Source organism: Haemaphysalis longicornis, unplaced genomic scaffold (genome assembly GCF_048455015.1).
Source record: "Haemaphysalis longicornis isolate Haplotype H1 unplaced genomic scaffold, Haemaphysalis longicornis Haplotype H1 scaffold_16, whole genome shotgun sequence".
NCBI classification, from domain to species: domain Eukaryota; kingdom Metazoa; phylum Arthropoda; class Arachnida; order Ixodida; family Ixodidae; genus Haemaphysalis; species Haemaphysalis longicornis.
The window spans coordinates 21,356,858-21,370,980 of NW_027526266.1; positions in this window are offsets into that span (position 1 = coordinate 21,356,858).

Consider the following 14,123-nt stretch of genomic DNA (forward strand, 5'->3'; position numbering starts at 1 on the left):
TAGAAGCAAGTTCGAGATGCGTCAGGGTAGACGGGACACTGCCTCACAGTGGATAAAAACGACATCCTGGGCAACAGCGTCAACAAAGGCCTCTACCACCTCGTGCTGGGACGCAGCTGTCAGTCAGTGGTCGATTGTCGGCCACGTAATCATAGAGCAGTGGCGGCCCGGTGAAGCACGGTGGTGAAGCACGAAGGGAAGCACGGTGAAGCACGAAGGGAACAGCGCAGATAATTAGACAATGTCGCTGCTTCGGCAACAAAGGTACGTTTGTGCATACGAGCTGAGCGATGTTTGACCAGTTTGTGAAGTGTATTCAGCTGAGCCTCAGCTTGGAGCGATGGTATCGGGGTCATTCTAGGGAGGCAGGTTATGGTGCGCCTTGCGGCTCTGCTAATAGCCCCAAGACAGGCCCACTCCGTCTGAGTCATTAACTGGAATTGGGCCTGATAAATCCGCCGAGGCTGCAGTACTGACCTCACCAGGATACAAGCAATCTCGGAGCAGCAGCCACCAGGCTTCTGCGAGATGCATGGAATAAGGAAAAACAGCTGGCCTGCTTTCTGTCGGGCAGATGCAAGCCACATGGCATCCGACCCAGACGCAGAAATCTCTAACTTTAGCACGCGGTCAACGCTAGTACGCGAAGTGCGTACGGGTTCGCCAGAAAGTTGCAATGCGAGGGGAGAAATCGTCAGTTTGCGACGGCCCCATGCACTGGCCACAGGCATAACGGGTGGTTTATCCGCTGAAAGTGTCCGTCCATCGTATTGGCACCATGTCTGTCTGTCTGTGAGGGCTTGTTCAAGGCACCCGCTTTCGCGATGCAGGTCTGGGCGGACAATCCATACCGTTATGTCTTCCGCGTAGACGAGGAAGTGGAGGTGTGGTATGGATCCCAGATGCCAGGAAAGCGGAAACATCATAATATTAAAAACGAGGGGCGAACTAACTAACCCCTGACGTACTCCGCGAACTGGTGTGAAGTGGCCGTAGCTTGCCGCGCCAATTCGTATCGAGAAAGATCTTTTATTAAGAAAGGTTTTGAAGAAAGCGCACACCTTGTCTGCTTGACAAACGCTTGAGAGAGTTTCGAGGATAGCCCTGCGGCTGACATTATCGTAGGCCTGATGGATGTCCATGGCAAGGACTGTCCGCACTTTGTGTGAACGACCGCCTAGCAGCACCATTGACGACAAATGGGCAAGCCCATCCTCTGTACCCAGGTTAGGTCTAAACGCGATCTGAGCCTATTGGTACTGTAGCAGCCGGGAAGGTCGGCTGCCGAAGGAAGCGAGAAGCAGACGTGGTGCTGGTTTAGAGTTTCAAGACACACTGTTTATTTTGCAAAGATTCGAGTGCAGAGAGTTCCCCCCGACGAGGGAGAGAAGGGGAACCCCCCGCGTTCTTGTAAAAGAGAGAGGAAAAAGGGGCCCCCGAGCCAGCACATGAAGCATGCCGCCAGGGCTAATCCCAAGAGTCGGCCAGACAACAAGTTGTTCCCCGAAGCGAGTAGGGAGAGGCGCCGGCGCCGCGAATACTAGTGTTTCACAAAGGCGCGCTGTCGACGGCCGGCTGCAGAGGGGAGAAAGGAATGCGGCGGTGCAAAGCAGATTCAGCTACAAAACCTCCTCCTAGATTGCGGAGCTTTTAAAGAAAAACAGCAGTTACGGGCTGAATGGCGAAAGGTCAGAGTCCAATGGTTAGCACTGAAAACGTACGTGAGAGGCTGCATGACCGGAAACCTCAATATGAGCAGGCTTGGCGCGGTCAACGGCGACGACTTCTCGTTTGCACCGCACGTCCATTGTGGTGATCTTGTTATTACGTCCCAAAACTTTGAAAGAGCCGTCATACGGCGGAGTGAGGGGCGGCTTCGTTGCCTTGTGTTGCACGAACACACGCGTCGCTGAGTCCATGCCGGGAAAAGTGAAAACCTTTCTGTTGCGGGCGATGCGAGGTGCTGTTGGCCTGAGTTGCGCTAGTCATGCGCGCAGCTTCTCGGTGTGGTCGGAGGCTTCTGGGGCGGAAAGTGTCTGATCGGAGAAGAATTCTCCCAGGAGGCGCTGAAGCCGAGGTCTTCCTTCACCGTTGAGCGTAGGCCAAGAAGAACGAGCAGGAGCTTCTCCACCCAGTGCTGGCGATTGAGTTTCGCTGCAAGTGCGGCTTTGAGTTGCAGGTGCAAGTGCTCAACCATTCCGTTGCTGGCGGGTGGTAGGCGGTTGTATGCAGCAGCCTCGTGCCGAGGAGGGTTAAAAGTGCAGAAAAAAGGTTGCTCTGGAATTGCCATCCCCGGTCAGTTGTTATGCGGGCGGGCAGCAAAAGCGGGACACCCATTTTTGAATGAAGGCGTGCGCGATGGTCTCAGCTGATATGTCCGCACTTGGTATAGCTTCGGGCCACCGGCTGCACCTGGCGATGCATGTGAGTAGGTACCTGTATCCTTGGCAGGGCGGTAGCGATCCCACCAGGTCGAGGTGAACGTGGTCAAACCGCGACTCCGGAGTCTGAAATCCATGTAGTGCAGCACGAGTGTGGCGAGTCACCTTCACTTGCTGACACGTTTCACATGTCCGCGCCCAACGTAGCACGTCCGCGTTGACTCCGGGCCAAACGAAGCGTTCTGTTATCAGCCGCTGGGTGGCGCGGACACATGGGTGGCTGATGGAGTGGAAAGTGTTGAATACCACTCGGCGAAAATTCAGTGGGACGAAAGGTCGTGGGGCTGCCTGGGAGGTATCGCGGGTTATCGTGGCCTGGACGTAGGGAAGTGCAACCACCGAAAGCACGAGTGAAGATCCCCCTCCTTTCAGTCTTCTCAACTCAGTGTCCTCCCGTTGAGCCGTGGCCATCGCTTCGAAGTCCAGGACTTTCGTGCCGGAAGCGTTGACGCGAGACAAGGCGTCGGCTGCTTCGTTTTCGATCTCGGGAACGTGGTGGATGTCTGCAGAAAACTCAGAGAAGAATGAGAGCTCACAAATTTCTCGTTCTTAGTAGGAGAAACTCTTGTTAAATACGTAGGTGAGGGGCTTGTGGTCTGTTGAGATGTAGAACTCACGACCTTCGAGGAAGTAGTGGAAATGCTTAATGGAACAATAGATTGCGAGCGTCTCCCTTCCAAAAGTGCTGTGCCGTACTTCTGCAGGCTTCAGAGGTTTCGAAAAGAAGCCCAGTGGCTTCCACTGTGCACCCTCCTGTTGCTGCTGCACTGCTCCGACCGATGTAGAAGAGGCGTCCACCATGAGGCGTGTAGGAGCTTCAGGCAGTGAACGAATGAGGAGGGTAGCCGCAGCCAGCTCGTCCTTAGCTTTCTGGAAAGCGTTCTCGTGTTCGTCAGACCAACAAAATTCTGGTGCCTTTTGGGCGTCTCGGCGCAGCAGGTCGGTCAATGGCTGGAGTACTCGAGCACAAGACGGAATGAACTGCCGGTGGAAGTTTAACAGCCCGAGGAACTGTCTTAGCTTGCCGAAAGATGTTGGAGCTGGAAGCTTATTGACGGATTCAACCCTCGATTCTAATGGCATAATGCCTTCAGCAGTGACGCGGTGGTCGAGGACGTTGAGCGCCTCTACCCCAAACACACACTTTTGAGGTTTCAACACAATACCGTGCTCATCCAGACGCCGAAAGAGCTGGCGGAGGTGCTCTTCGTGCTGCGTAGGCGTTCTGCTGGCCACCAAATTGTCATCCACGTAGACAAAGACGAAAGGAAGACCCCGGGTCACCTCCTCCATGAACCTTTTAAAGGTCTGTGCGGCATTTTTCAAGCCGTAGGACATGCGAACTAACTCAAACAGGCCGAACGGAGTTGTTATGGCTATTTTTGGTATGTCCTCCGGTTCGACGGTGATTTGGTGGTATGCCACTACGAGGCAGATCTTGCTGTATATATTCCTACCTGCCAGCCGCGCACTAAAATCGTGAATATGCGGCAGAGAGTACTGGTCAGGCGTTGTAGATGCGTTCAAGGCTCTGTAATCACCGCACAGGCGCCAGTCGTCCCCGTCGTCTTTAGGCACCTAGTGCACCGTCGATGAATGGCTGCTAGACGACAGGCGAACAATTCCCAGCTGCAGCATATGCTCGAACTCCCTGCGTGCTGCTTGGAGCCTTTTTTGCTAGACAGCCGTCGTGGCCGGGCGGTGACTTGCGGCCCGGTGGTGACGATGTGGTGAGGCACGTTATGTTTCACCGGCTGTTCCGTGTTGCGGGGCTTGGTGAGAGAGGGGAATTCGGCCAGGACGTGGTGGTAGGCAGATACTGGCTGGAAGGCGCAGATGCCAGATAAGCAGATGTTTGACTCCAAACCACGTACTTTGAGGGATGTGTTGTTATCCTTGAGGCAACGGTCAGGTACGGTGACATCCAGGTTCAAGTGGCTGAGAAAGTCTGCTCCGAGTATGGCGAAATTGACGTCCGCCACCACGAAGACCCCGCGAAACAGGCGACTGAGCCAGACGTCTATTGCCAGCAAGCGGAAGCCATACGTAGCGATGGCAGTGTTGTTCACTGCCTGCAGCGACGATCTGTTCTTGCTCGTCGGCGATCCTCGGGGGCTGCCGGGACAATAGAGATTTCGGCTCCCGTGTCGACCAGCAGGAGCGAGTTGCTTACGCTGTCGACTAGGAAGAAGAGGCGACTGGGTGGAGGGCCGATGTCGCAAGCCGCCGTTAACGACTGGCCGGAGCGTTTCCCGGAAACGACGAAGGTTGAGTGCAGCGGCTAGCACCCGTGCCGGAACGACGGTTGTACCAGAAAAGTCCGTCCTGTCTATCTCGTGAATGGCTTCTCTGGGAAGAGCTTGGCTGTGTTGAAGGGGATCGGTTGCGTCGTTGCTCGTCCTGTTGGGGAGCGCCAGATAGCAAAAGTTGCTGCATGGTCTCGGTAAGGTGTTGCACTTTCTCATCAAGGCGCAACAGTCGATCTGGTTGCTCATGTGTTCTTGCAGCAGCTATGGGCGCCAAGGTTGGAGTTGAGTATTCCGTGATGCAATCAGCAAGTTGCGCTAGTCGATCAAGGAACGTCTCATTTGAACCCGGGAAAACTGTGAGCACCGACTGGGGCACCCGTTGCAGAAAAAGTTTACGAATAAGTGGGAGCTGCCATCCTGACGCGCGTGCACACCGCGTAGTTGCCGCATCCGTTCAGCAGTTGGGAAGGTCGTTGGTCACCCAGCTCTTCGCGACACAAGAGCTGCTGAAGTCTGCTTTGTTCAGGCACCTCGAGGCGGTCCAGCACCGTCTTTTTGAGGGTGTCGTATTCTTGTGGTGCGGGGGTGAAACCAAAATGTCGTCGATAGCGTCGGCGATTTCTGGGGGCCGGGCTGCGACGACGTGAAGGTACTTCGTCGACTGCGAGGTGATGTTCCTGAGCTGAAAACGGGTCTCCACTTGGCTGAACCGTACTCTTGGACTTTTAGGCCAAACATTTGGTAGCTTCAGTTCTGTGGCGATGACTGCAGGCGTGGAGGCAGCTGTATTGCCGTCGGAGCTCATCGCGGCGTGTTCGTTGAAGCATTGTTCGGGACACCAATTTTGTAGCAGCCAGGAAGTTCGGCTGCCGAAGGAAGCGAGAAGCAGACGTGGTGCTGGTTTGGAGTTTCAAGACACACTGTTTATTTTCTAAAGATGCGAGCGCCGAGAGTTCCCCCGACGAGGGAGGAAAGGGGGAACCCCCCTTTGCGTTCTTCTAAAAGAGAGAGGAAAAATGGGCCCCCGAGCGAGCACACGAAGAATGCCACCAGGGCTAATCCCAGGAGTCGGCCGGACAACAAGTTGTTCCCCGAAGCGGGTAGGGAGAGGCGCCGGCGCCGCGAATACCAGTCTTTCATAAGGGCGCACTATCGACGGCCGCCTGCAAACGGGAGAAAGGAATGCGGCGGTGCAAAGCAGCTTCCGCTACAGTACCATTGGAAGGCGTCCAACCATCATTGAAGGCGGGCTGTCAGCATTCGCTCCCAAAGCTTGCAAATCGTGGATGTCAAGGCGATTGGGCGCAAATTGGGAAGATGGTCGGGTGGTTTTCCTGGCTTTGGTATAGGCACAATATTGACGTGAAGCCACGACTCTGGTATGTTGGCAGAGTGCCAAACCGCGTTGATGTAGTCGAGGAGACCCTTAGGTTAGGGCTGGTTCATCGAGGTTCTTGTACACCTCATAAGTAATTCCGTCCGGTCCTGCAGTAGTTCGAAGTTTTGCATAGTCAATCGAAGTTACGGACTCAGTCATGATAAAAGCTGATTGAATTCCATAGGCCGCGTCGTAAGAGGGCGGGGCACCAACCTGGTGTGACAGAGTAAATGGGCACTGGCTACTGAATTATGTCATATGCAGGGTACAAGGCGCGGGAAACATCGGTGGCAAAGTGGTCGGGAGTCTTGCCCGATGCCAGACATGCACTCACTGGCAGCCACATCCGGAGTGCGGCCTCCACTTTCCATCGCACCAAAGGTGTGCCAGAGGGATGATGTAGTCACTGAAGCGCCAGGCGATTTACAGCAGCTCAGCCATCGCTGCCTTGACAGACGCTTCTCGTGACGCCTGGTAGCCGCAGTCAGACGTTGTAATCCTATTTGAGCCTCCACAGACTAGGCATCTTGTGAAGAAGCCACTTCAGCTTGCTTGCGCTGGGCCCATAGCTGCAAAAGTCGAAGGTCAGGCGTTGATCGGTACTCCTCTACACAGGTTTTCGGAGAGGTATCATTCAGAGCATGCCTGATAACAGCGATGGGATCTGGGCTGAGTGTCGTGAGGTATGTGTTGGTTTACCCTGAAAGTCATCCCAACTGACCACCGTGCATCTACGCCGAAGTCAACGCGTCGAGCCTGGGGTAATGCCAATCCTAATGGCGTGATGGTCACTGCCCCAGCAGTCTGCTCCTCGCTGCAATGATAACGTATCACCCTCAAGCTACCATGTTAAGTACGGTGAGTACGGCGGCATTTCAGGATGAATACATGGGCACGTAGGGCACACAATGTCATTAGGTAGCTTAAAGTTAGCATCACTAAAGTGCTCCAGTAACACACGCCCGCGTTAGCTTGAGCTGGGGTACCGCCTGTCACGATGAGGAGCAATAAAGTCACCAGTTACAAGTATGGGACAGTCTGTGTTTGAATGGAGCAGAAAGTATAGCCAGCCCAAGTGTAGCCGGGGTGCACGTCTCCTGTGTGGGTGCAGGGAACATGACAAAAGAATTACAGCGCATCGGGGCAGTTGCACCTAAATCGCAACCCCTACTTGCCATGCCGTGCACCACGTATGTAAGGGGATTGCAGTTTGTGGATGCTAGGTAAGTATATAAATGGTGGCTTTGCCTGGCGGAGAGCTGGTGGAGCCAAAGCGCCGATCAGGTATGGATGGATTAGCGTAAGTGGTGAAATCCGACAGGCGAGGCAATTAGTCTCTTGTAAGAGGAAAGCCCAAGCACAAAGTTTTCCCAGGCGAAGACGTTCCCGAAGCTCTCCAATTTTTCTTGTGAGCCCGCGACAGGTCCACTGCACTATGTATTGTGGTTCAGTCATAATGGAGTTGAGCTGCTAACACCGACGCCAAGTGCTCCAGCTGCTGCATCACAAAGGGTAGGAGTGCTTGGTGGTAAAGTGCAGAGGAGACTGGCTTTGATGGTGTCAGGTTGGAGGAACAGAAACGGGTCTGGTTGGAATGACATTGTTGTTGTGGAGGCTGTTGACGTTCCCTACGAGGAATTAGCCCAGCATGGCGCTGGGTGAGCTGCATCACCTCAACTTGCAGGAGGGCCCACTGATGGTCTACCTGAACCGGCTCGTCCTTTTAGGAAAATTCCTCTCCCCTTCAGCTTTGCTCATTCCGCTGACGGCACGAGGCGGCGGAGCACGCCGCGGTACGTCGGCCGAGTTATTATTTTACCGACGGGCTGGGAGCTCTCCAGAAGCTCCATATTGTCTTCCTCCGCTGCGTCCTGCTCCTCCTTCTCCAAGACACCAAACCGGTTAGATGTAAGGATCCGTTGGGAACATTGTGGCGTCACCACGCGCGTTGCTTAGGGCGAATTTTTCTTTCGTGTTTACAGGTTCATCTGTACTGCACAGACTACATCGAAACTCGGTCTGTGGCCATGCAGCTCATGGCGTATCTGGTGGTTTTGAGGCATTAGTAGCCGGTGGTTCTGGCGCAGGGAATGGGCACGACTTGCTCATGTGTCCCTGACGAAAGCATCGATAGCAGTGCACCGCTCTGGCTTTGTACTGACGTGGGCGACGTACGCACTCGTTGTACAGGAAACGGTCGGGTGGCTCCAGCGGGCCTCGTATAGTAACAAGGCATGTACGACCGGTGACCATGTCCCGAACAAGGAGCACCTGGTGGGTGGCGCGAAGGATTCCAGACCGGAGGTCTTCTGGAGTTTCTCCAGGATCCACACCAGAAACAACATAGCGCGTGATGTCAATTCCTGATAGAATGTACGCTTGCAAGATAGCTTCTTTTCAGGAGTCACACAAGCACATCCGACTTAATACTTGCCAATATCTCGGCCGACGTGAGTTGCGGGTCTGCGCCGAAGATCAAGCCACGACCCGTCCAGCGTTGGACGGGTCGGTAGGCGCGCACAGGTATATCACACATTTTCTCTGTTGCTAACAGTGAAGACACCCACTCAGTAGTTTCAGCATCGGAGACAACAACGTTTAAGCGAGCGTTCATCCTCAGTTAGGAAACACCGGCTACATCGGCCAACTCACGTGTGACTGCTTACCTTGATACCGCAAAGGAGAAGGCTGAACGGTCATTGGGGCAGAACAGGCGGCGCACAGTTTACGCTGACCACCTGGTCGTCAGCAACGGCGTCTGGAGGGCTGTGCTGCGTGTCGATGCTTTCACAGTGGTCGCCAGATGTGGCCAGGGAGCTCGTGGCTATTTCCGATACAGCAACAAGCAGGGAAACCATCTTACCCCGCGCTTGAAGCAGCTCAGTGGTGCGTGTATTTGCGAGCATTTTAAGGCTGAATGATGGTAAGTTGCGTTTGAAGGGGCTAGGCACAGTACGGTGCGTTCTTCGAGTTATTCTGTCATGACGCGTAACTCGGGGCCGGCGTGCTGCTGGTCGCTCTCCGACACAACTCCCAAGAACGTTCTGTCTTCATCGGAGTCTTGTGGTGGTGAGTCGACGGGCGGCGAGGCCTGCAGTCGGCATCAGAGGGTTTCCTGTTGGATTTATAGATGATTGTATCATCGAATGTATCATTGTATCACCAAGGTAATTGCTAAACGAATCTCTGCAACCTTAGATTTCAGTCAACCTAAAGAACAAGCAGGGTTCCGTAAAGTTTATTCAACAATGGACCATATTCACACGATCAATCAGGTGATAGAGAAGTGCGCTGAGTATACTGAACCCCTATATATAGCCTTCATAGATTATGAGAAACCATTTGACTCGGTCGAAACCCTAGCAGTCATTCAGGCATTACGGAACCAGGGGGTAGATGAGCATTACGTAAGAATACCAGAGGATATCTACAATGGGTCTACAGCTACCATCATCCTCCATAGGGAGAGCGGTAAAATACCTATAAGGAAGGGTGTCAGACAAGGAGACACAATCTCTCCAATGTTATTCACAGCATGCTTACAAGAAGTATTCAGAACGCTGGATTGGGAACAGGTGGGAGTAAGGGTTAATGGAGAATACCTCAGTAACCTTAGATTTGCTGATGACGTTGCCTTGCTAATTAACTCGGGGGACGAATTGCAAAGCATGCTTTCCGCACTGGGCGAACAGAGTAGAACCATGAGCCTGAAAATTAATATGCAGAAAACTAAAGTAATGATCAATAACCTTGGGACAGCACAGCAGTTTGAGATAGGTGGCGAGGCAGTGGAAGTGGTAAGCGAATATATCTACTTAGTCCAAGTTGTGACCCCAGATCCCAAACATGAGGCAGAGATAATTAGAAGGATCAGAATGGGGTGGGGTGCATATGGCAGACATTCTCAGATAATGAATAGCAGCCTACCATTGTCGCTGAAGAAGAAAGTGTACGACAGCTGCATCTTACCGGTACTCACCTACGGGGCAGAAACTTGGAGGCTCACTAAGAGGGTTCAACTTAAACTGAGAACGACTCAGCGGGCAATGGAGCGGAAAATGATAGGTGTAACATTAAGGGAGAAGAAGAGAGCGGAGTGGGTCAGGGAGCAAACTGGTGTTAAAGACATATTAGTAGAAATTAAGAAGAAGAAATGGACGTGGGCAGGGCGTGTAATGCGAAGGCAAGATAACCGCTGGTCATTAAGGGTAACAGAGTGGATCCCTAGAGAAGGCAAGCGTTGCAGGGGGCGGCAGAAAGTTAGATGGGCAGATGAGATCAAGAAGTTTGCGGGGATAAATTGGTCACAGTTGGCACAGGACCAAGATAATTGGAGAATAATGAGAGAGGCCTTTGCCCTGCAGTGGGCATAGATTGGCTGGTGATGATGATGATGATGATATCGAATTCTCGCAGGGGCAAGCTCCAACGCCCAAGGCGGCCAAAGGGGTCCTTGTAATTGGAGAGCCAACACAGCGCACGGCGGTTCGTCACAACCTTCATGGCTCTACCATATACGTATGGGTGAAACTTTGAACGACCCATATAATAGCGAGCCACTTTTTCTGAGAGGCGGAGTAGTTTTTCTCTTTCTTCGACAGACCACAGCTAACATGGGAAAGAAATGTACGTTTTCTCACCCGCTTTGCTTTTGGACGAGCACGGCGCCCAAGCCTACATCACTGGCGTCCGTGTACATTTTTGTTTAGGCGTTTTAACTGAAGTGAGCGAGAACAGACGGGCTTTGCAGACATGGTTGCACCTCGCAGAATGGTTACTCTTGAGCGTTGTACCAGCTGAAAGGGGTGTTATCGATCATCAATGGCGTGGGTAGCTCTGAATTGCGTGCCAGATTTGCGCCGAAACACCGCTAGAACGCCCAAAGTCCGACAAATTGACGTACATCCTTCTTGTCTTTCGGTCTTGGGAAGTTCGGTATGGGTGAACTTTTCGCCGGGTCAGGCACGGCTACCGCGGCGTTGACGACGAGACCCAAAAACTTCAGTTCCTCGTACGCGAAACGGCACTTTTCAGCCTTAAGCGTTACCCTCGACGTAAGAATAGCCTGGACCACAGTTTCCAACCTTGCAAGTTGTTCGTCGACTGTCCGCGTGAATACCTCAACGTCGTCGAGGTGTACAAGGCAGGTGTGCCACTTCAATCCAGCTATCACTGTGTCCATCACTCTTTGAAACGTTGCTGGTGCCGCTCACAGCGCAAGAGGCATCACCTTAAACTCGTATAAGCGTATAAGCCGTCCATGGATATGAATGCAGTCTTCTCCCGGTCTCTCTTGTCCACTTCAATTAGCCAGTAGCCTCTCTTCAGATCAATCGAGGATAAGTACTTCGCGTAGCAGAGGCGTTGGACGGTGTCATCGATTCGTGGCAGGGGGTAAATGTCCTTTTTGGTGATTTTGTTCAGTCGCCGGTAGTCACCGCACAACTTTAATATGCCGTCTTTTGTCTTCACGAGTACGACCGGTGCATCCCAGGGGCGCATCCCCGAGAGCACTTGGATCAAAGGATGGAGTAGTTTTCTATGATCATGCTGGAAATCAGCGCGCGTTTAGATAGCATTACGACGCTCTTTGTCGGCGCATCTAATTGACATGAGAAAATTCAAAAAATAATTTTTTATTGTCATGCCGTGTTTAGAGGAGGAACTATAAACTACCCTTGAGAAGCCACTAACTCACTAACTGTTGGCGAAGTGAAGGAAGCCGTAGATGACTTAAGTAAAGAGAAAAATTCCCCGCATTTCCCCGAGGGGAAGAATGTGAAAGTGCGAATGCACGAGTTGAATTTGCGCGGTTCGGTAATGTTCCCGAAAGAGAGATCACACACACACACACAACAACAAAGAAAGAAAGATGCATTTATTCACAGACACCTATTTGTGTTGTCGTTGTACTTGATTGCTAGAGTGGATCTCAGCTTTGAAATTTCGTGTCAGTACTCCTTTAAGCGGGTGCATTAGCCCTTCTCACGCCCGATTCCTGGCCAATCCCCCACGTGGGTCTGTGCCATGTCAGCGGCCAGGCAGCGCGCACCCATCTCCCCCGTTGCCAAGGAAGACTAGGAGATTCCTGGCCAATCCCCCACGTGGGTATGCTATGCGGACATCGCCAACTGATTGCTATAGCGGATCTCAGCTTTGAAATTTCGTGTCAGTACTCCTTTAAGCGGGTGCATTAGCCCTTCTCACGCCCGATTCCTGGCCAATCCCCCATGTGGGTATGTGCCATGTCAGCGGCCAGGCAGCGCGCGCCCATCTGCCCCCGTTGCCAAGGAAGACGAGGAGATTCCTGGCCAATCCCCATCGCCCCCCGTTGCCAAGGAATCCGAGGAGATTCCTGGCCAATCCCCCACGTGGGTCTGCTATGCGGACATCGCCGGTGGACGCAGGTTCAGGGTCGCTTAAGAAGTGCATCGCACTTAAAAATGCGTCGTCCAGATGGATTTGCCGCAGCTTTTTGTAAGCGGTCAAGCATGACCTCAGTCCAGTCCTATGCGAAATGTACACTGACGCACACGAAAACAAAATACTGCCAGCGTCGTTTACCTTTTCACACATTATTCTCATCCCAAAAACTAAAGACAACCTTACACTCAGCAAGCTCACAGCGTATCGCCCCATTAGTTTTACTAACGTTCATTACAAAATATTCGTAAAAATTCCCCCAAGACGCATGCAGTCCGCCGTTAAAGCCACAGTTAGGCCACAGCAAACGTTTGGCATTATGGCCCGATCAGTAGTAACTAACGTGCACATTCCCAGGAGCATCCTTGAATTCCGTGATAACTGAAACAAAGGGTAGCAATGATACAAATAGACCTAGAAAATGCTTTCGATAAAAGTCTCACATTGACTATTCACTAGTCCGCTTGACCACATTAATGTAGTCTACTAAAATCGTGGGAATGGCATGCAAGAAATGTTTCTCTAGTCTTAAAGCTAAAAAGAGGATTAGCGCACGGATCAGGGTCAACACTTCCGCACACCAGTGCTGCCCTTTACATTAATTGCTGTACTGTACTACACTGAGTCGTTTTGTGCTAGAAACATTTTTAAAAGTAGCATCCGGGGTTTTTCATGTAAACGGGAGAACTAGGCGTACTTGCTTACGTGACGACATAGCTATGTATTTGTCACGATAGAAGCCGCATTAGAGAATGTATAAGCACACTGAAGAGGTTTTGCAAATATTTTGGCAGCATCGTCAATTCGGAGGATGTTCTTCGTCTTTAGCACGGTCATTGGGGATGGAAGTTCCATGTACTTACAGAAATCAACAGCGAAAACACGCCAACAAAATAGCTGGGTCTCTCGCTAGAAAACTATGTGGATAGTGACCAGTACTGGTGGAGACACGTAGTTGAGACGCGCGACAAAGCAGAATAGTGGAGAAGACGTGAGCAATTGTTCCACGCAGTGGTTTGTAATTGATTTTTCTATCCAAGTTGCGGTACGGGATACAGGTGTTCCATTGTGGGCGTGCCAACCTACAACGATTGCACCATGTTTTTGCTGTTTATGTCCAACTTGAGAGAGATGGAGCTGTAGCAGCAGCTCCAGCGACATCGCTGGATCGAGCGCCTCTCCTCGCGCAGCAGCCCGATCGACATGGTCATAAGCCGCGCAGCCGCGCCAGCGCACTAGGGAACGAGGAAAACAGAATCGGGTTTTACATGCGACGAACCGCCGTTCTGCCTGAGGCTCCCTTCTCTCGCCCGACATAGTGCACTACAACTAGTCAACCTACCGAACATGCCACCGAGGTTAATGTAGAGGCATGTCCCTCGAAAACCAGGACTCAACCCGTTCACGAGAAGCCGGCGAATCAGTCTCAGTCTTGACCGTTCGGCTGCCGCAATTTTGGGAGCGCAATCCGACGACTTCGTTTATGCAAGCAGAGCCGCAATTCCAGCTGGCTCGGACCACCTCTCAAGAAACCAAATTTCTTCACGTCATCGGAGCCCTTCCACCGACAGCCGCAAAGGAGATCGCCGACATCCTCGCTACGTTCCAGCACAACTGCCCAGCAGCGCCTTA